Genomic DNA, 24,006 nt, shown 5'->3' on the forward strand with positions numbered 1-24,006 from the left:
GCTAAGTTTTGTCTTGAGTTTTGGTGTATTCCCACGTGTACCCGTGTCAAGAACATATCTTTCATTCAATCTAAGCTTATAAAGCATAGGATTTTTGCTAAGAATCAAGCCTTGGATTGTGTTTTTTTTAAAGAAAAATCATGTTTTTATTTTAGGTCATAAAATTTCCCTATATTCGAGGCTCTTGATATTTTGTTGGCTTTAAAATCATTTTGACACATTGCAATCATATGATCCAAAAACCTATTTTTTTTAACTAATCAATTAATTTGTAGATCACATTTATAAGTCTCTTTTTACCATTTGGTCATTTCATTATTAAACAGTTCAGGTGCGTGCACACAGGGAGCACATCCACAAATCTCTCTCTCTCTCTCTCTCTCTCTCTCTCGAGAGAGAGAGAGAGAGTAATGGGTCAGTGCTAAGCCCATTTGGTGCTAAACCGTGTGCTAAATAGGTTTTGTGGGCTTTTTTTCATTTTATTTTAAAATTTTGACCGTACAGATGTGACATATGTACTTGATTTTATAGGGATCAGATATTGAAGCATTTGATTCCAATACATGGGTGGATTTTTATAAAGTTCAAAAAATCAACAGTCCAAAATCTTTGTAAATTTTTGAGGCTTCAAACATCATTTTTTTTCATCCAAAACACATGATCAAGTGTGAATTCTTAGTAAATCGGCCATGCCCAACACATTTACAGGGCAGGAACTGCCTAAAAAGCACTAGAGAAGCTGATAAACCCATTTAGCATGCAGTTTAGCACCAAATGGGTTTAGCACGAACCCATTAATCTCTCTCTCTTTATATATATATATATTCGATTCTCCTCTATATCCTCCCTCAAGATTAAAAGTTTTCGATTCAACAAATACGCTCAGGCCCAGCTTGAGCTTGTCGTGAATCAATTTGGGCTTGGCTCGAGCCTTGCGTGATCAAGAAGTGAGCGGGTTCAAGTTCAAACTCGTATTTTAAGAAAAAAAATAAGGAATTTTTTTATGGGGCAAAACTTATTTTGAGAGTGAAAAAAAAGGAAAGCTTAAACAAGGCATGCTTGGCTTCATTTACTAGGTCTCGTACTACTTAGGCTGGATCTGCATGTCTGAGACTTTACTTTTTTATATTTAATTTTCACCATGGTACCTTTCCTTATCTGCATGATGGATACCAACGGTGGCTCAGCTTGTCTGGTAGGATCAGCTAGTGCACCTCATCTTGTGTTGGGAGGTTGCAGGTCCAAAACCTAAAGTTATAGTTGTATAATTAGTAAGGGTCTGCCTAACCCCAGCTTGCCTATAAAAAAAAAAATCTGTATCATGGATGAGGTCAGCAACGTGACGAAGGAAGACAATAATCAAAACAATCCAAAAGATAATGCATGTGGTTTCGTATCTTTTTCTATTTGTTAACGGTTTGTCATCAACATGCCAACTAGCCTTAAACTAAAGTGGAATTGGTACAAAATATTATGTGATTATTGCATGTGTACCTAATAATAATAATAATAATAATAATAATAATAATAATAATAATAATAATAATAATAATAATGGTCGTGGGGCCTCACCTGGGGTATTCCCTCACTTCGGGGGTTTTTAGTCATCGATAGTAATAATAACTATACAAATCATACCTACAATGATAATGAAGTCCTAAAGTGGTCAGAAATTTCATGATAAAAATACCACTAATGGTGAAAAGGTGACGATGTTGACCTATCTTTTGTGGGGAGGGGGATGTATTGGCACAAGCAATGTTACCAGGGGAAACGGGGCCACCCCATCTCGCCCCATTTGGACAAGGGATGGAGGTTAAAATCAAAACCCGTGCAAAGATGGTGGCAGAGATGAACTTATGCTTTTCCCAGCTCCCCCCTATCCCCAATCCTTCTTTAGGGGTGGCAATGGATCGAAGAGAAATGGAACCCCACCCTGCCTCGCCCCGTTTGGACCGAAGATGGAGGACATTAAACGGGGATGAAGGCGGAGATAGGGGTTAAAATCAAAACCTGTGCGGGGATGGAGGGAAGGATTTTGAGATGGGGTGGGGGTAGAGACCTTTGTCCACCCGCCCCCGCCCCGATGCACTGCCATCCCTAGTTGTCATTATCGATGAGTATCGGCCAATACTATAGGCAGAATTTCGATAAGTTGTATGCTTGAATTGACTATTTTTTAATAAATGTAAAAAATAAAAAATAATTGTAGTTACATACATTGTAAAATAATAGTTTGTACAAAAATAAATACATATTTTATATATTGTCAAGCTTTAAAACACTTAAAAAATAATTTTGTTTAGAAAAGTGAGCGAGCTTGTGATCAGCTCATAACAAGCTCAATTAATGAGTCAAGCCTAAGCAAGGGTGTACCCTTACCGAGCTGAGCTCGAACAGCCTAGCTTGGCTTGTTCAGCCTCGTTTAGCAGCCCTACTAGTATCACAAGGGTTTCCAATCCTTGCTTACCCAAAAATAAGTTTATTTTTCTTTTGGAATAATGATGAATTACATAAAGTTGAGACAGAATGTGATGACTAGATCCATAGAGATAATCAAGGAGCCTTGAGTTCTGATACCAGCACTTGAACTTTAATGAAACTTGAAAATCTGTCTCAAAAGGATATAAAACACCTTTTTTGCGGTTTTCAATTAGGAATATAAGTACAAGGGAATAGAGGACATGAAACGGGGATGGAGGTTAAAATCAAAATCCCTAGGGAGATCGAGGCCGGAATGAACTTATGCTTTCCCCCGCCCCGTGTCATCCCATCCCCGCCCCATGTCATCCCGTCCCCAATCCTTCTTTAGGGATGCCAATGGACCAAGGGGAAATAGGGCTCCACCCTGCCTCGCCCCGTTTGGACCGGGGGATGGAGGGCAGGATTTTGAGATGGAGCAGGGGTAGAGACCTTGTCCCCCACCCCGGCCCCGGTCCACTGCCATCCCTATATATAAGAGGGTGTTTGTTACATGATCTCATTCAATAAATGCCTCGTTCCTTTGAAAGGGCAACTTGGGAGGGAAAGTGCTTCTTGAAGGAAGATGTATGAACTTATTTTGATAGAAAAGCTATTTTTTGTGTTTATTATGAGGGCCCCACCATATATTTGTCATATACATGTTTGCTTCACCCTCTGTAGAAAAGCGACCCTATTTCCTATGAAAGAGAGCCACTTTCATAGGAAAAAGTATGAAGCCTCTTTCATATGAAAGGGTATGAAACAAACACCTAGGAACAGGACAAGACATAAGTTGAAGCACCCCTGTGACATAAATAACAACATATTTGTAGAGTACATAATTGATGTTGCAAACACATACACAAAGACCATCAAACTTAGGGCTATCCGTAAGTATGATTTAGCAAAACCCTAATTGGTAGGAAGTGGAACCAGGAGCTACATTCTTTTGAGTTGAAAAATAAGTCCTGCTAAGCATTTGCTGCCAGCTGTAAATTTTTGAATTTTGATCCCCAAAATCTCCTTCACCTTTTTCTATTGGACTCTAACCTACCCAAATGGCACGAAGGACGAAATGACTTGATTTTTAGCTTCTCTTCGCTGTCCATGTCTCACTGATCTTTTACTAAGTAAACAAGCAAAATTCCACTGGATTCCGGGAGCAAGAATTTCCTGCACGCGTGGTTGGTAGGAGCTGTCAGTACAGGTCTTCTTGTGGTGGGACGTTGCAGGTTCACACCTCAGTGGTAAGTTGAATAATAATAACTGGTGGGGTCTGCCTAACCCCAGTTTGCCTTTAAAAAAAGAATTTCCTGCACCAATCAACATCAAATTCCACATGAATCACATTCAATGCAGTGTGCGGCAGACGTGCACACAAAGGCAAGGCACTGGTTGGTCTGTAAATCCTTTGAGACCTTACTGTTGCAGCTGATCTGGCTTAGGGATGGCAGTGGAGCCGAAAGAAACGGGGCCGCCCTGCCTTGCCCCATTTAGACCAGGGATGAAGGACATGAAATGGGGATGGAGGAGGGGATGAAGGTTAAAATCAAAACCCTTGCGGGGATGGACTTACGCTTTCCCCTGCCCCGCCCCATCCCTCTACCAAACCCCACCTTGCCCCGTCCCGTGCCCAATCCTTCTAAGGGATGGCAATGGACCGAGAGAAAATGGGCCCTACCCCACCCTGCCTCGCCCCCGTTTGGACTGGGATTGTAACGCCCCGAAATCTTAACCCAAATTTTGATTTTTTTTTCTTTTCAATACAGCGGAAACCGGTCATACTGTAGGGCTAAGCATTCCAGAACATTACAGATGGAGCAAGGCCAAAACATTATTTTCATTCCAATATTAATGAAAATTAAGATCAGAGTTCTTACACTATCCTTGGAACAGTAAATCCAAAATCTCGATCGAAGCCTCATCCCGCAGTCGTTCCTAAATCCAACTCTTCACCTGAAAATTTATAGGAATTAGACTAAAACTGTCTAAGTAGAAATTACTGTAATTTTTCTTGCAGGTGTATTATGTGTCAAGTATATGGTGTGGGTAACGAATGTGATTTTCAACCCATACAAGAATAAGTAAAGAACTATACTACAACAGTCAACAATTTATAAGAAGCAATCATCAAAAGCAATCATTTAAATATCCCATAATCACAGATATAAATTCATACAATGATTCAGAGAAATGCAATTATTACCATTTATAATTCAGGTACACATTCATACCACAAGGTACATCCATTATGCATAAAGAAACATTAAACCATATCATGATGCATTATTTTAGTACAACAAGACCTTAAACATACATTGACAGTTAAACATCATGCATCCACCAAACATACAACAATTAAGTAAACAAATAACATATGCATGTTCTAATGTATAATAGGAAAATGCATGATTATGTGAAATGCATGATTTCTTTTATTATCTTTCATTTAAGTTCCATCTTTACATATGCATGCCCTATTAAATGCACGCAACTTTAAGTTCCTCTTTTTAATTACCGTTGCCCGCGGATACACCAAACGGGTACAAACCTCGAGGTCAAGTAGGTTCCCAGAGTAGCTTAACACATAATTTGCATTTTCTAACTGGGTTCCAACTTAACCCTCGACCGATATCAGGAAACAACACCATCAATCGGAACATTAGACCTCCACATCTAATGTCGGGGACACAAAGGTCACCCCACGCCCACAAGTGCCACTTCCTTGGTACCATAAACAACAGTTGTGTCAAACACACCACTCCCGGGTAAAGTGACTGATTCTCCTTAAAACCGTGACCAGGAGAAAGAACCTCAATATCGGGTTCAGGGGACAAAATTACAGCACACGGAGTTTTTGTATCCTCACAGTCTCTCCAAGACCGGATATCTAAGATTCTCATACTCCAGATGAGATATCCTAGAATGTATATTACACTGTTCTTATTCATTATATTTTTATTTAAGTTAATTTCTTTAAGTTTGCAACACCATATGCAAAAGTAAAGTAAAAAGGCTCGCATCCACCCCTGCGAGAACCATATCGAGACTCCCGCCCGTGGAAACACATAGAACAGTGCAATAAAGATAAAAGGTCATTTTTGCGATGCATTCAACTAATTAAAGAAAAAGCAAACTCAAGCTTAAGGCTCTCCAGGCCTGTGATGATTTATCTAGACCATCGATGCATCGTATGCAAAAATCATAACTTGCAATGTATGCAATAATACCAACATGATTCCAAATGCATATTCATTCATACCAATTTAACAATGTGCATGAGCTACCACAATCATATGCATGTGTTCACCATCCATGTGCAAGTGTTTTCATGAAATCACCTAACACACATGCATTCATCCAAGATTTCATAAACACATAAGGACATTTATGCAAGATTGTACACGCCAATACCATCGATGTCATGTACGCATTCGTACCAAGCCAACTTAGCAGAAATCAAATATCTCACATGTTACAAACTATAAAGCATGCTAACACGTGTCATTAACTATTCAAAACTCAACTTTACATTCAAAATCTCAACTTTATGTACATGATAACAGATAGAGTTATCGGCACAAATTTGTTAACATTGAATAATTTATGTATGCTCTGCACATGCTTAGACATTGCCCTGTGCCAAAACCCCAAAGTTTTTCAACATACACTGTGCTCTGAGTATTAACCTATGTAGTTTAGGTGATGCAATTAAACATATATGAAAAGCAACCCAGCACATGTTGATTCCATGATCTTAACAACAATTGCGTAAGCGTATCACTGCATAATCTCATCATGTGCACACATACTTGTAAATGCATGTTTTTCATAGAAATAAACGTCAAATGCACATATTCTTTCAAATGTGTGTAACTATTAAGGCCTGGCTCGGTTTGGAAATGTCATCTGCCCATCAACACAAATTTCTATCAAGCTCCACCTGATTGACAACTCAAAATTTTATTAAGCACATGCCTATCTTCTGCATAATTTGGTCAAGTACGGATAACATGCAAATACTGATTCTTAACACATATATTTATATATATTTACAAACGTATTTAAAGTACGAAAGTCTCTCTTCATCAAGAGATTCACAACAAGCCGACCCAGTCGACTGAGGTCCCAACCAGGCTCAGCCAACACCAGTCAGTTGGGTCGGGTCTGGCAAACAGACTGGATAACTAAGTCAGCCCAGCCAACCCCATCGGCTGGGACCTGCCAGCACCTGCACTGGCCCAACCCAACCTATGTGTGTTGTCGAGGCTGGACAGTTACCCACCTATTAGTGTATATATATATATATATATATTATAGGAACAATTACACGGTTATATCTGATAGGATGCATGATTATTGAGCAAGTATGCAGCTAAAACATTCAACACTTAAGAAACAGTTACACACCTACACAGGAGAAAATTTTACATATATGAATTAAGAAAAATCTGTGAAAGAATTTTAATTCAACCTACATGCAAAACATGTATCTTGGTGTGGTTACTTATCTCCATGTTTTTCTCTACTAAACCATCCAACTCATACCCATTACTTTTCTTCATCCATTTTAGGGTGCATGAAAGGTTGTTCTGCTCCACTACTGAATGGTGTTTGAATATACATACATACATACACATTTATAGTCATAATCGTATGCCCATATTCTTATAGATTCCCATGTTGTACACTACACACAGGACATGACTCCTTACCTGTGTGACATATCTTCAATCAATTCAAGGTTGCTAACATTAATGTAAAGTATTCAGTGTTAGATAAACCTTATATAAGTAGTTACAAATATTTCATTTTAACTGCCCATCCTAGGAACCTACCTAGCATTTAGGTATTGGGCCAGCACCTAGACACTCTTCTATTTACCAATACTCAAAAATACAGCTCTATCCATCTAGGTTATAAATTAAGAAAATAAAGTCCAATGAATCTAGTGGAAATACCATCACAGACATGAACTTTGTTAGGACTCCAACTGGAGTATGCAGCCAGTGTGGAAGGTCCCTTCATGCCCACTAGATTTCTTTCCCTTAGTAATGAAACTGAGATCTTAAACAAACCTAAGTTCATATATATTGGAAAAGAAATGGCAAGGAAGCAAATTATGAGTCTCTTACAACAAAGTATGTTTCATATAGTCAGTTGATAGCATATGAGGAAAGGAAAGCTTTGTACAAGATGCATATATACGGTATATAAAAAAAGATAAAACCTCTAACTGAAAGCCAAACCCATTTAGATTTAATAAACCCCAAATCCCCCTGTCATTATTCGAAAACCCCTTTTTCTTTCAATCGATTTGGAGCCTCACCGTAACCCCATCAATGCTTGGACACCGGACACACCAAAACAAGAAAAGAAACAGTAACCCCTACCTTTTCCGGCGACGTGGTTGCTGCTACAACGAAGGAGAGGTGAAGATCGGGAGGGAGAGAAGGGCTCGGCAGGGTCAGTAGCGTCAATCCAGTCACACGTAGCGAGGGTGCCGGCGAGAGAGGCTCCAGCGAACTCCAGGGCAGCGTCGATGGCTTGCGCAGAGGGAGACGAGAGAGAGTGAGAGAAAGAGAGATGAGGGATGATAGGAACAGGGGTTCAAAGACCTCTTTTTGAAGAGGGCGACCCCCAAAAAGGAAGGAGTATCCCTTTTTCGGCGGCTGCGCAAGAGCCCTCCACTGAGCCAAAGTTATTCCTGCGTTAGGGTTCTGAGAACCCTAATGCACTATCTTATCGGGCAGCCCTGTAGCGCCCTTACGTTTCTTTTTTTTTCACTTTATACAATACGGGTCGGGTCTGGTTCTGAGCCCTGTAATCCGTGACTCGGGATCTAATAGTAAAGTGGATCCGAATAATAAAAAAAATGATGTGGATCCAAAATGTTGGATCCGTTTGGGTCCATTCGTGGATCCAATCCCACATAACTACTTTTTTTTTAATAAATTATTTATTTATTTATTAAACATTATTATTACATTTATGCCTTTAATACCCATATATATTTCTTTTGGATCGAGGAAACGAATCTGGGCCCAATATGTATAAAACCACCCATGCAATACAGATTATTTACGGATCTTGGATCCGAAATGCAGTTCTCATGCCCAATTTTTTTTGAAGAAAAACAAAACTTATTATTTTCAACTAAATTTAAACAGCTAAAGCCAACAATCCGGGTTGTTACGTCCTTTTGGGTCCGGGTAACGGATCCTAACCCCAAACCTTAAAATTCGTAGATATTACAGGGATGGAGGACATGAAACGGGGGTGAAGGTTAAAAATCCAAACCCATGCAGGGATGGAGGTCCGGATTTTGAGACGAGGTGGGGATGGAGACCTTGTCCTCAGCCCCCTCCCCCACACCCGTCCTGGTCCATTGCCATCCCTAATGCTTGTTTCTCTACTAGGAGGAAATATTTCTTTTGGAACACTTGATTTTCCCTTGTTCATTTCAACATTTTGTAGGGCATTTGTTTCATTACCTTTCTCATGGAAGATGCCTTCTTTTATGCCAAAGAGGGCTTCTTTCATAAGAACACTGAACATGAGAAATATATGGTGGAGCCCACGTATAAATAAATACAAAAAAACATCTTTTCTGTCAATCGGTTCGCATGTCCCTCGTGGGAAAGCACTTTCTTTTTTTAGACCTCCCTTTAATGGGGGTTTAATAAAGGCTCCCTTATGAATTGGACTAGACTTGGAATTCTCAGTCACTGCATCCAAACATGACCTTGTAGTCCAACTGAGCCTTGATGAACCGAGCTGACATTACGCCACATAGTGGCTTCCCCTATGCCAACAGGAGATGGCTCATCCCCAAATTCCTAAAGCCTAAATGGCTATCATGGTTAGCTGGATATTCTTATATTAAAGGCCAAAAATAGGAGACATATGGGACCCACACTTCACACTCCATTTAGCTTTGTTATCGTATTCCTTCGTGCATTGAGTGAATACAACAACATGGTCCATGCCTAATTTCATTATTCAATTCATCCAAGTCTAATCCAACCAAAACAACCAATAATGGATCACATAATTCATTGTCATTATGCTATTTCACATCTACAAAAATCGATTCTTTTTTTTTTTAAGGGTTATCTGGATGCACCCACTTATCCAGAAAAAGAGTGGGGACAAGCTAGATAATTGCACTTTGGAGCAGAACAAAACTTCCCTGATTATGCCAATTTTCTGGATTAGTGGATGCAAGATTGTTCGTATGCAGCCTGATTCTTTGTGGAAGTGGGATAAGGGAGAAATTTATATTATGTATCACAATTCGGGTTCTCAGCTTATTCTCTGTTTTTCTGGATAAGCGAGTGTGAATCCAAACATGCAATTTTATCCTACTTTAGTTGGATAGCAAGTCTTATCTAGCATCATTCGTTTGTGGTTTTGAAGCAGGTAGATCCAGAGTACGGAATGTTGGGCTGCCAAGAGACATCATATTCAAAAGATGAGTGTAGCTGAGATGCGTATGCTGAGATGGATGTGTGAAAATACAATAAAAGATAAGATTCGGAATGAGGAGATACGTAAAAAGGTAGGCGTTGCACCCATTGAAAATAAGATGAGAGAAAATCGTTTACGGTTGTTTGGACATATTCGACGAAGGCCTAATGATGCTCCAGTTAAAAGGATGGAGAAATGAGAAAATATATTAGTTAAAAGAGGTCGGGGTAGGCCTAGGAAGACATGAATGAAGGTGATAAGAAAGGATATGAATGCTTTGAACCTCACCGAGGACATGGCATTGGATATAAATGAATGGAGGAGAAGGATTCATGTGGAAGACCCATAATGATTTTCTTTGTTGATTCATATCGCCGACCCTAATTGTTTTGGGATGAAGGCGTAGTTGTTGTTGTTTGTATTGAATAAACAATAATAAAGGCATCTAAGGGTTCAGATCTAATGTAAAACACTTAAAACAACGATTTTTGAAAGGTCCTAATCGTGACCTAACATAAAAGTGGCAGCACAATCCCCATTCTTCTTTTCTTTCTCTTTTTTAGCTTAAACATTCACATTATTTACAGGAATAAAAGTTAACATGAATGACAAGTGAGAAAATCCAACAGTCAAGCCATTAGTGTACTGTTTATTGTAAGCACAAGATCTGGTAATAACCAGGATTTCCTTGGGCCGTTCATCTTTGCAAACCTGGAGGGTCCGATCGATAGAGTTAAACTTATGTGGGTCCCATATCCCATCACGGGACGCTGTCACCCGACTCACCCCCCTCTACTTGGCTTCTCCATAGTTGGTACCCCCGAGCCACCGAGCAGGGTACATTCAATGGGCCTTATCCAAATTTACGTGGGTGTCGTGCTCACCTCACCATTACTCGTCAACCACCATCACAAAAAGGATGAGAGAGAGAGAGTGCGATGGGAAACCATAAAGCAAAACGATAGGTACGTCCAAGCCACACATCGGAGCCATGCGGATCGCAGCTGTAACGCACTGATGACGTGTCATCCGACTTGGACGCAACCCCCCACCACACACACACACAAAACCGAAAGGACGGAGGCCGTACCCTTCCTCTCCACGGCGGTCAAACCCCTGAATTGTCAATCTCCAAACAGTCGGCCCCGAGAAAAGCGGTATTCAGGTGAAAAGGAAGGACGGACAAGGACCTAAGCTTCCGTGAATGACAGCGTCTGCCCCAGATTTTACAATAAATTCCGAATCTACCCCACTCAATACGTAGGCATCAATTTTAAAAGTGCAGTCCGGCCTTAAGGGGTAGATCAGTCATCAACTTGCTTAATGACAAAACTACCCTCACAAGTAATATGGAAGCACTTTAATAATCTCTCAAAGGGCACGTTTGGAGGAGAGAAAAACTCTGATAAAAAAAAGATTCGACTTTTTTTTTTATACGAGAAGTTTTCATAAACAATTTTTTTGGCTTGTTTGCGTAGCATCATGTGAGAGGAGGGAGGGTGGTAGAAAGATGACTGGTAGGGAGTGTAAAAATAAATTTTCTTTTGGTAAGCTCTCACCCACATGGAGGGGAATGTTTTCTATACAAAATTGTATTTTTTAGAAAAAAACTCTCAGTGAAAAAGTTTCTCGTTTTTTTTTGGATCTTTCTCGCTTCCAAACATGCGAAATGAGTGTTAAAACCACATAGACCTTAGGAGCAGGGATCCTAGCCTTGGAGTTTTATGCCATCGGCATGGGAATGTAGGTATGATAGGTTGGTCCCGTGCCATCAATTGCAGGTTCTTCAAGTTATAAATGGAAAAAAAAATGAGTATTAAAACCAATGTTATCAGTATCTATGCTTTTCGGCCTGTATCGGCTGATACCCAACGTATCGACAAAAATTCGATATAATCCAAGCTTGAATTGGTTTTTTTACTAAAACATAAAAAAAAAATTATTATTATTTAAAAAAAATTTAATGGTTTTAAATAGGGGTGTCATGGTTTACCCGGATCCGACCCAAACCAAACCCTGACGGGTTTGGGATTGGTGATAAATAAGAAAACCCAATTAAGAACCGGGTCCAGACCTCAAGGTCCGACTAATACATGAACCTGGGTATAGTTTGAGAAATACTATACCAGACCCAAACCCAACCCTAGCTAGTTTGGATTAAGACCCACAAATTTTTAATGTAAAAATGATAAAAAAAAATATGGTTTTATCAGGTATGATCCGGGTTTGGTTCATGTAGTCCTTATGGTTTTTCTTATAGTGAACCTGATTAGACTTTGGTACCGTTCAGATACAATACCCAAAAATCTAGTCGAAGTTGGGTTTCATCTGAGTTCCAACAAGATCCGACCTATTGACACCCTTGGTTTTAACACGTGTCATAATAATTTTTTATTATTTTGAAGTACGATTCAGGACCGATATCGATAGTGACAACATTGGTTAAACCTCTGGCTTTCGTATCCGTGTGCCCTTATGTCTGGAAAATTATTACAAAAGGCCTAAAATGCCCTTAAACTGAAGAAAATGACGGAATAATCCCACCGTTTGTTTCCCCTTTAGAAGAAGACAACCCTCCTTAAAACAAGTTGGCAAAACAAAGGCGTATATTTAAACAGGGATTAACAAATTATTAAGATATTAAACTCGTCCACTATTACAGCACGACTTTACCATTTTGCCCCTCATACTGCACCTGGAACCTCAGTTAATAGAAGCGGGCGTTTAGCTTTACCGACCTGCGTACCGATAGAACCCCCGTATTCTATCTGTCAAAACTACGAAAAATGTCCTCGACAACGTGCCTCGTGAGAACTTACGGATCTGTACATGGGAACAATTTCCAGGGGTAAAATTGTCATCTAAAAAGAGAATTAACTGATTATACTAGATTAACCATCTGACGTATTGAAAGATCACGAGTACGAACTCACCCTCACCTACAAAGAGTCTTCTCAAAAATGACTAAAATATCATCCCCGGCCAATGTGCTGTCTCTCGTTACAAAAGGTCAATTTCGTCATTGATCTGAAAACTCAAAGGGTTCTCCGTAATTCGTAATCGAAACAGAAAATGATCGGAAATAAATGTATGAATAAATATATAAATAAATAAAATGCTCCTCCTTTCTTCACTGTGTTTCCACTCACACCCACACGCGCTCTGAAGCCACTTTGCGCGAGCTAGCTCGCCGGAAAATGCTGCCGCCGCTGGAATCCGGATTCCGACGCCTCTGCCCCGTCGCCCTCCTCCTCGTACTCCTCACGTTCTGCCGCGGCCACGGCTTCAATGTGACGACATTCCTCTCGAACTTCCCGGACCTCTCCTCCTTCAACTACCTCCTCTCGGCCACGGGAGTCGCCGGAAATCTGGACCACCGGTCGTCGCTCACCATCCTGGCGGTGCCCAACCGCCTCCTCGACCCCTCCCTCGCCGCTTCCCGCTTCGGCAACCTCCCCTCCTCCCAGATCTCCGACGTCCTCCGTTACCACGTCCTCCTCCAGTACCTCGACTGGCCTGCGCTCCGTCAGATCCCGGCGGCCGGAAAGCTGGTCACCACGCTCTTCCAGACGACCGGACGGGCGGAGGCGAACCTCGGCGCGGTGAACCTCACCCGCGACCCCCTCACCGGAAACGTCACCATCCGGTCGCCGGGCCCCTCGAACGCCACCCTCGTCTCTCTCATCAGTGCCGTCCCTTACTCCGTCGCTGTCTTCGCCGTCGACGGCCTCCTCCTCCCGTTGGGGTTCGACCTCTCGGCGTCGGAGACCCGCCCGCAGGTGCCGATTAACATTACCAGGGTCCTGATCGACGCCAAGGACTTCAACGTCGTCGGCTCGATGCTGGCGGCTTCCGGCGTGACGGCGGAGTTCGAGGCCGACGAGCAGGGCGCCGGGATCACCGCCTTCCTCCCGACGGACGACGCCTTCACCTCGCTCTCGGCGCAAAGCCTCCAGAGCCTCGCCGCCGATACGAAGGCGGTGGTGCTCAAGTACCACGTTCTCCACTCCTACTACCCGCTCGGCTCACTGCAGTCGATCGTCAACCCCGTCCAGCCGACCCTCGCTACGGAGGAGCGCGGCGCCGGGAGCTTCACCCTCAACATCACTAGCGCCAACGGATCCGTCGCCATCGACACCGGAATCGTCCTCGCGGCGATCACGCAAACGGTCTTCGACCAGAATCCGGTGGCGATTTTCGGCATCTCGAAGGTACTCCTCCCCCGGGAGGTCTTCGGCCCCGGGAGAGTCGACCAGAGCACGCCGGAGATCCGCACCCCCGATTACTCGCCTCCGCCGGTGATACCCGCCGTATCGCCGGTTTCCGGCATTTCACCGGCGAGCGTTGCGTCTCCGCTCAGAACCGATGGCGGTGGATCGAGTACCTCCGGCGGTGGTGGTGGACGGTGGGGTCTTCTTCCCGCCGGGATTTTGGGGGTTTTAGGGTTGTGGTGGATCTTATTGTGATTTTTTTTTTGTTTTTGTTCTTATTTTCGCGTTTTTTTTTCTCTTTTGTTTTTCATTAAAAATTTATTATATATGCTGCGAAAAAGCAGTGATTTTTTTGTGATTCGATTCTTTTGTACTCGAAATAACGTCGAGAAAAAAAGAATTTTTTTTCTCTTTCATTCTTTTCTTGGAAGTTCATGATTTTGTGGAATATAATTCTGGTTTGGATCTTCTGAAATCTCGATTCTTTTCCCTTCACATACTCAAAGTTCTCGGAATTTTACGGACATTGGGACACGCCGGTAATGCCCGTTTGGCGTGAATCCAATCGAGACCGAGTTTACGAACTCGAAAGGTTTTGGGGACACCGCAGCGGCTGCAAGTCGCGAGATCCAGCAGAGTTCACAATCTTTCATCCAATTTTGCAAAGCCAAACAAACTTACCTCGTCAAGAGTGTGTTTTGGCCATCGAGAGGAGAGTGACCAAGTTCATGAACTTCAATGTTTGGGACTTGTTATCCACAATGGTGCTCAAGAACTTGGTTGCTTTTCATGTCTTGCCAAACATGCCTCAAGGTTAATCTATACGAGTTAACTGTAAAAGATGTAAGAAAGAAGAGATGCTTTGTCAGTCGAGCAGATGGGGCCAAACGAGATTCCCTTTTAGGGGAATGGTCCCTAGGATGTGGACCCGGACCCAACTGGCAATGCTTTTAACTTTCTCTCTCATCAATGCAGCCCTCATTCTCAATCATAAAACACTGCACAGTGCTCTTTGACATTTGCCCCTGAGGATTGCTGATTGATAGAACCCCCATTGAAGCAGCAACAGTTCTCAATTATAGGGATTTAAATGGTTTAGGTTTGGGTCAGATATGGATTCGGTTCTAGCCTTCTCACATCCTGGGTCCAACATAAAGCCCAACAAAATCCGACGCCATTGTACCTACATGTACATCTGATTGGGATCTACTTGAATTTGGGTTTGGTACAAGCTCTATGCATTTGAGTGAAGATCTTATTCCTAATGCTATGATATCTGACCCGAGTTGGTTTGGAGTCCGACCCATTCACATCCCAATCTTTCATGGGAGCTCACAAGAAGATATGGACCATATGGTCCCATTCTGTGTCACAAAGGCACCTGGACGAGTGACGCGGGTTTGACACATAAGTTCAAAAAAAAAAATGGAAAATAGAACATGAGAACATGAATTTTTTAATTCTTAATCAATAAAAAAAAGTGATATTTTAATGCTAAAAATATATTTTTTATTAAAGATAAAACATTAATATCTGATTCCTAATTCAATCAAGTTATATCTGATTAGATTGGATTTAGCAATGCCTGCATCTAAACCGAATTTGACTCGTTTGAATCCCTAAAGAGGATATGATTCAATTTGTTATGTTAGGCTCAACTACTAACACTACAACTTGGATTTGCCGATGGATCCAAATTTAAATAGGTTGGATCTCAATATCAATTCTTCAATGAAATTTTAATTTTTGAAATTAGATTCAAATGTAAAGTGTCATATCAAAATCTAAAAGTGTGGATATTTAATCCAAACCAAACCAAACCAAATCCTAACTGCATGTTATTTGGGTTGAATTTGGTTTTACGCCCAAATCTAGCTTAAACCAATTTAGCCTGTGTGTGTGTGTGTGTGTGTGTGTGAGAGAGAGAGAGAGAGAGAGAGAGAGAGAGAGAGAGAGATGGTAGGGGGGTCTGCCTAGGGGTGGCAATCGAGTCGGGTTGGCGGGTTGGCGTGTCAGCATACCTCAACCCGAACCCGACCCGTTTATTAAACGGGTCAGCTGTGGCAAACACGAACCCGACCCGTTTAATAAACGGGTAACCCGACACGACCCGCCAACCCATTTAATAAATGGGTTGGGTCGGGTAAACGGGTTTTCAGGTTGGCGGGTTGACCCACCCGCCTAACCCGTTTATTAAACTGGTCAGCCGGGTTGGCGGGTTGGCATACCCCCAACCCGAACCCGACCTGTTTAATAAATGGGTTACGCGGGTCGACCCGTTTATTAAACGGGTTGGCTTAAGCCCAACCCGAACCCGCCTAAGAGGCGGGTTGGTGGGTCGTGTCAGAAATTGCCACCCCTAGGTCTGCCTAACCCAGTGTCACGGGCTAAATTCATTGGCACACTGCAAGGCTCTCTGAGACGTCGTGTGCAACACCCAGCTGCCTTTCAATTTTTTTTTTTTCCAAATTAACACCTAAGTTTTTCATCATCAATAAAAATGCATCAAGCTTTTGAAATCTTTAGAAAATGCACCCAACTTTGTCAAGATTAACCAAAAGCAGTTGTGGCATTAACTTTATAGTGAAATCGCAAATTTATCAATTACTTTTCTCTTCTCCTCCAAAGTTATCTTTCCTATAGGTTGAACCAATTTGTTGTTACATAGCAGCAAATATTGATGATGTAAATTTGAAGGCGTTTTAAGGAGAAATAAAAAAAATAAAAAATTTGAGAGAGGAAGACATCAAATCAAAACCCATTTAGTTCATAAGCCTCAGATAACATTCGGTCATGGCGACCTCGAGTGAGCTGCAAATCATAGGCCCAAGTCATGTTAATCGAATCGGACCTCATAGATGGATTCAGCATTGTCCAAATGTTAGGGATTAGATCATGTTTTTTAGATGAAAAAATATAATTTGATGAGTCGAGAAAATATTACACATTATAGAGTGTTGATTTTTTAGGGCTCATAAAATTGTATTTACTTATCGCAATTAGATTATCTAAGAGCTGATTTTCATTAACTTAAACATGCACATCACATCTGTAAAGTCAGTTAAACGACAAAAAACAAAACCAAAAAAAGACTCATTCAAATGTCATGTTCACAGGGGCTCCCAACACCTGTCTAGGTTGTTCTAGTTGAAGGGCATCGCGTTCGATACCTAAGCTATGCATCCCTTGCCACAAGGTTAAAGCTAACGAGAAACTATCCCTGGTGGTTCGAGGAAGTACTCAGACACTTTTCAACATGTTGAAGGTGCTTTAAAACAAAGATGGTCAGACATATTCATGATGGTCAGTCAGAAGTTGCATAGATGGTGAAGCCTAAAACTTGGATCAGGTGTCATCACATGGCACACTTTGAGTTGACCTCTACACCAGGCTGCCCTCCAATCTGCTTTTGGGCCCTACAACTAATAGACTGTCAGCCAAAGATTCTTAGAGTTCACGGATATTCTGTCTCACGAATATCATGAGATACCAACAAATGTGATCAACATAGCAAGCACCGTCCAACTAATATGATTCAACATCAAGTCAAATGTGATCAACAGATAAAGCAACGTCAGCAACCGTTTATAGCAGAAAATGTGGAAAAGGCCAGGCCAGATACTCATCGGATATGTCATTCTGTTAATTTGTTGCAGTAGCAGTCTGTTATTTTAAACCATGTATATATATATATATATATATATATAACAAATGTTCTACATTAAAATTGTAACAAAGTATTCAAGTAATAAACCAGTTATATGATTTTCTCAAGTATCCATCATATTATGGTATCAGAGCAAGGAAGATGATATATTAGCTTGTGATCATCCCTTATAGCAAATCGAACTGCCGTGTTTGAAGTCACGTCTGAGTGCTGATTGCAATCACTTGTGCATCGGATAGTGCTATAGCTATTGTTGTTCCATATCTGCACAGCGATCGTGATATTACATTATCATGTTCTTGTTCGCCTACATCGCTTCCTTATTGTTTGTTCATTCGGCTTCCTCTGATCATGATTTCTCATGGCTTGTGAAAGTGTTCCAGCCAATATTCAGAATCAAGGCAGAAATACAGATTCATCTGATCTATACTACAATCATTATTCCGACAATCCCGACGCAGTCTTAGTGTCAATGCAGATAGATGGGGATAACTATTCAACATGGAAATGAGCCATGAAAATGGCATTAAGCACAAAAAATAAGTACGGATTTCTGGATGGAAGCATCTCCCAACCACCCATATTTCCCCCTGAATGGCCACAATGGAGTTGCTGCAATGACATGATTCTGTCATGGCTTCTCAATGCGTTAACAAAGGACATTGCTTGTAGTGTCATATATGCTGAGACGGCCAGAGATGTATGGGTTGACCTCGAGGAAAGATTCTCTCAAGGTAATGCCACCTACATATTTTATCTAAGAAATCGATTACAGAACATCGACAAGAATAGTCATCCTTGTTTAGTTATTTCACTAGGCTAAAAGCCTTATGGAATGAACTTACATCCTACTTCGGAGTCTCCATATGCATGTGTGGTGCATTCAAAGAACAAAGTATCGCTCAACAACAAGAGAAAGTCTTTCAATTCCTCATGGGTTTGAATGAAAGTTTCACCAACATTCAAAGTCAAATTCTAGCCATTCAAGCCTTAGCAAACATCAGTAAGGTGTACTCCATGGTTCTTCAAGAAGAAAAACAACAATTACTTCTGCCTATGAGTAATTATTCTGAACCTGCAGCGTTTTATGTCAAAAGTAACACCCAGACTCAAACCAAGTTTGTCCCTAATGGCCGCTACTCCGAAAGAAAAAAACAAAAACAACCTAAATGTGATCATTGTGGCATGCTTGGATATTACAAATCTAAATGCTATGCCCTTCATGGTTATCCTCCAAATCATCCTAAAGGGGGAAGTCCATCTAATGTGGCATTTATTCAAAGACCCAAACAAGGATTCAATATAGCTGATCAAAAGCTTGGATTCGCTCCTGTTGCTACCCATGGGTCGATGCAAGGTGCTACATCCACACCTAATATTGATCACAGTGTGTCACATATATTTGAAGAGCAATTTAAGCAATTTCTTGCTTTTGTCAATAGGGACTCTACACCAGCCTCTGCTAATCTTGTAGGTAATGCCTATCTTAATTCTGTTAACAATATGACCTCTTGGATCATAGACACCGGTGTTTCTAATCACATGACCTCACAACTTTATTCTCTAAGTAATGTGAAGACCTTAACAAGAGCAAAAACGATTAACCGCCCAAATGGTCAAAGTTTGATGGTTTTCCACATAGGTGACACGTTGGTGTCATCCAATTTAAAACTTTCAAATGTCCTTTGCATTCCAAATTTCCATTTAAACCTTCTTTTCATAAGTAAACTAACTCAATTGTTGCAATGTGTTGCGATATTTTTTCCAACCCTTTGTGTTTTCAGGACTTTTCATCGAAGAAGCTGATTGGAGCGGGTAAAATGCAGGATGGGCTATACCATCTTTCAAATGTCCTAGATAGTCGAGCCCTCTATGTCAGATCTTCTTCTGATTCTCGCATTTGGCATATGCCACTTGGACACCTGACCAAAGACGGTATTTTCTTTATTATCATGGGATAATCCTCATATTACTCCCTATTATGAACCATTTTGTGATACATGTTATAGAGCAAAACAAACCTGTTTACCATTTTTTATTAGTACAAATAAAAGTGATTCACCTTTTGACTTGATTCATTACGACATATGGGGTGGTTATGCTACACCATCACATATAGGTGCATATTATTTTCTTACCATAGTAGACAATTTTTCGTGTTGCACTTGGATTTATTTAATGAGGTACAAATCAGAAACATATTAATTTTTAACAAAGTTCATTGCCATGGTCAAAACCCAATTCAACACACAAGTAAAGAAAATTTGCATCGAAAAATGGAGCCAAACTTCTTTCATATAAGACCCAAAATTATTTTCTCTAAAATGATATAAACCATCAACGAACCTGCATTGACACCCACAACAAAATGCTAGAGCCGAACACAAACACCGTCATCTCCTTGAAGTTGAACAAGCATTGCAATTCCATGCCAATTTACCTTTTTTGGGGAGGAGAATGCGTTATCACTACCACTTACCCTATTAGCCACATGCCTACTCATGTTTTGCACAACAAAACACCTCATGAAACTCTTTTTCAAACCAAACCAAAATACAATCATTTGTGTGTTTTTGGCTGCCTATGCTATGCTCATAACCTCAATGCATCCAAGGATAAATTTTCCTCCAGAGCCAAATGTTATATTTTCGTTGGTTACCCATTTGGTCAGCGTGAATATCGTCTTTATAATCTGCATGAACATGACATCTTCACTAGTCATGACGTCACTTTTCATGAAGACATATTTCCATTTCAAACGTCTATTACTCATCTACCTTCAAAGACACCCGTCATACTCATACTAGTTATGACTCCCACCACTGACTTCTTTTCATCACTTGACCCTCCCTTGGTCTCATTAATGAGTCTCCCGAAGACCCAGTTTCATCACCTTCCCTGACTTCCAGTCCTAGTCCTCCACCACAACCTATTTCCTTACATAGATCTATCCGTACACATCAGCATCCCAACTACCTCTCTGACTATGTATGCACTTCCTCCCATACCCAGCCCACTACGTGCACTTTACCCGGCTCCATCGATCAGCTCTCTTCAAGTACACCATACCCCATTGCTCAATTTTTACATACTCACAAATTTACTTCTTCCCATTTCACATTCATTTCTGCTGTCCTTTCTGAGAGAGAACCACACAACTACAACAAGGTGGTAAAGAGTCCCCATTGGCAAAATGCAATGTCTGCAGAAATTAAATCCCTTGAAGACAATGGCACTTGGACAATTGCGTCCCTACTACCAGATAAGCAACCCATTGGGTACAAATGGGTCTACAAGGTGAAACATCAGGTGAATGGATCTGTTGAGCGATACAAAGCCTATTTGGTAGCCAAAGATTACATCCAAATCGAGGGATTTAACTATCACAAGGCATTTTCTATTGTGGCCAAACTCGTTACTATGCGGTGTTTACTAGCTTGTGCTGCCATCAAAGGCTGGACCTTACATCAAATTGACGTCAGCAATGCATTTTTACATGGAGACCTTGATGAGGAAGTATACAATGACCTCCCACCAGGATTCCAAAGTCAGGGGGATCATAAAGTGTGTCAGCTTTGTAAATCAATTTACGACTTGAAACAATCATCTCGTAATTGGTTTAGCAAGTTATCTCTTGCATTAAAAAATGCTGGTTTTTTACAATTCAAGGCAGACTATTCCCTCTTTATTCATAATACGGGCACTGGATTTTCAACAGTTCTAGTGTATGTCGATGATATTATCATCACAGGCAATGATGCACCATTTATTTCTCACTTCAAGAAATTTCTACATTCACAATTCCATGTCAAAGACCTCGGCAACTTGAAATATTTTTTGGGCATTAAAGTTGCACGTGCATCCAAGGGCATTTTTTTAAGCCAACAGAAATACACTCTAGATATCTTGGATGATGTGGGCCTTCTTGGAGCTTGACCCACAGACTTTCCTATGGATCAAAAGCTTCGCTTGGTGGTTGTCGCTCAAGGCAAACCATTGGACGATCCCACCCGGTATCGCCGCTTAGTGGGCAGGTTGATGTATCTTACCGCTATAAGACTCGATATTGTTTATTTAGTTCACATTCTTAGTCAATTCATGCATCAGCCATGTACTCCTCATTATGATGCAATGATTCGGGTGCTACGCTATCTGAAATCCACCCCAGGAAAAGGCATTCTCTTATCCTCTCACATTGATATTCAGTTGATGGCGTATTGTGATTCTGACTGGGCTAGCTGCCCTATGACTCGCCGATCCACCATCGGTTATTTTACCATGTTGGGCAATAACCCGCTTTCATGAAAGTCTAAAAAACAACCTATTGTATCGAGATCATCCACAGAGGCAGAATATCGGGCTATGGCTGCTGCAACTTATGAATTTGTGTGGCTATAAACTCTTTTACGTGATCTTGAGTTTTCTCATCATCAACCCATGGAATTATACTGTGATAATCAAGCCACACTTCATATTGTGTCTAACCCGTTCCTTCATGAACGTGCTAAACATATCGAGCTTGATTGTCACTTTGTTCGTGACAAGATCCAAGCCGGTGTCATTTCTACTGCTCATGTTCCCACCACATTTCAGTTAGTCAATATCTTCACGAAACCCCTTGGCATGGACTGATTCCATTTTCTTACTCGCAAGTTGGGCATTACAAATTTGCACACTCCAACTTGAGGGGGAGTCTTAGAGTTCACGGATATTTCGTCTAACAAATATCATGAGCCAAGACTGATCCCATGATATTCGGTCCCACAAATGTCATGAGATAGCAACAAATGTGCTTCAGATAAGATCATGTCAAATGTGATCAACATCGCAAGCGGCGTCCAACAAATGTGATTCACATAAGATCATGTCAAATGTGATCAACAGATAAGCAACGACAACAACCGTCTATGGCAAAAAATATGGAAAAGGCCAGGCGAGATACTCATCGGATAACAATTATCGTGTCATTCTGTTTGTTGTAGTAGCAGTCGGGTATTTTAAACCGTGTATATATGTAACAAATATTCTGCATTAAAATTGTAACAGAATATTCAAGTAATAAACCAGTTATACAATTTTCTCAAGTATCTATCTTCTTAAAGATGAAGGAGGGCAGCTAGGTGTAGAGGTACACTCAAAGTGTTCCATGTGATGGCACCTGATCCTAGCTCCAAAACTTTGTAAAATTTGGCATCCTTCCAAAATAGTTGCAAGTTTCACATCATGTGCAGCAAGGCAGTTTGTGACTGATCATGGCTTGTGTACTAGGAGAGGTGTGCCATAGTTCCCTGATTTGTAGGGTGTGGTATCTTATGGATAGAATGGACAAGGAGAGACTGAAAACAAGAGGTGGAAGTTGGCCGAGAGCAAATCAGGTGATCTGTCAAATCACTTTAAGAAAGCCATTTGATATCTCCACCGTCCATTGCCTTATCCCATGTGTACATTGTGGACGGTGAGGATGTCAAATCACTTTTCTTAAAGTGATTTAGCAGATCACTTGATCTGCTCTCCAAGCACACATGATTCTATGAACCAGTCATAAAAGTCAAATGAAGTTTGAGATTAATCACAACTTTTCCAACTTCATCCTTGTTTACTACACAAATTGGCCTTTTTGGTACTATTTTCATCGATATTCCTATATAAAGCAACAACAAAAGAAACCAAGGTTGTTTCAATCATTTGGAAAATACCTAGCCCTCATTTGTGTCAGTAGCAAAACATATGAACTAAGACTTGTAATACTCGGGCAGAGAACTTTGCAAATTACTTAGTGCCATTGGCTGGATGCCATGCTCCCTACTAGGGATGACATTGGACCAAGGGAAAATGGGCCCCTTGCCTCGCCCCATTTGGACCAGGGATAGAGGACATGAAATGGTGATGGAGGTTAAAATCAAAACTCGTAAGGGTATGGAGGCAGGGATGGACTTACGCTTTCCCCCGCCCCACCCGCCTCGTTCTCGATCCCATTAGTAAAATGCTAAAATACTACTCTTTAGGGATAACAGTGGACCGAGGAGGGGTACGGGCTTCACCCCATTTGAACTGGGGATAGAAGGCATGAAACAGAGATGAGGTGGAAATGGAAGTCAAAATCAAAACCCATAAGGGGATGAAAGTGGTGATGGAGGGCAGAATTTTGAGACAGAGACGAGGGTGGAGACCTCGTCCCCCACCCCACTCTGCCCT

At 41.2% G+C, this 24,006-nt stretch overlaps 1 pseudogene; it reads left to right on the forward strand.

The window, feature by feature from the left end:
* The first annotated feature begins 13,130 nt into the window (after positions 1 to 13,130).
* LOC149839790 (fasciclin-like arabinogalactan protein 4 pseudogene) lies at positions 13,131 to 14,399 on the forward strand (annotated as a pseudogene).
* The last annotated feature ends 9,607 nt before the right edge of the window (positions 14,400 to 24,006 follow it).

Source organism: Nuphar pumila, chromosome 4 (assembly GCF_984573655.1).
Source record: "Nuphar pumila chromosome 4, dmNupPumi1.hap1.1, whole genome shotgun sequence".
Lineage (NCBI taxonomy): Eukaryota > Viridiplantae > Streptophyta > Magnoliopsida > Nymphaeales > Nymphaeaceae > Nuphar > Nuphar pumila.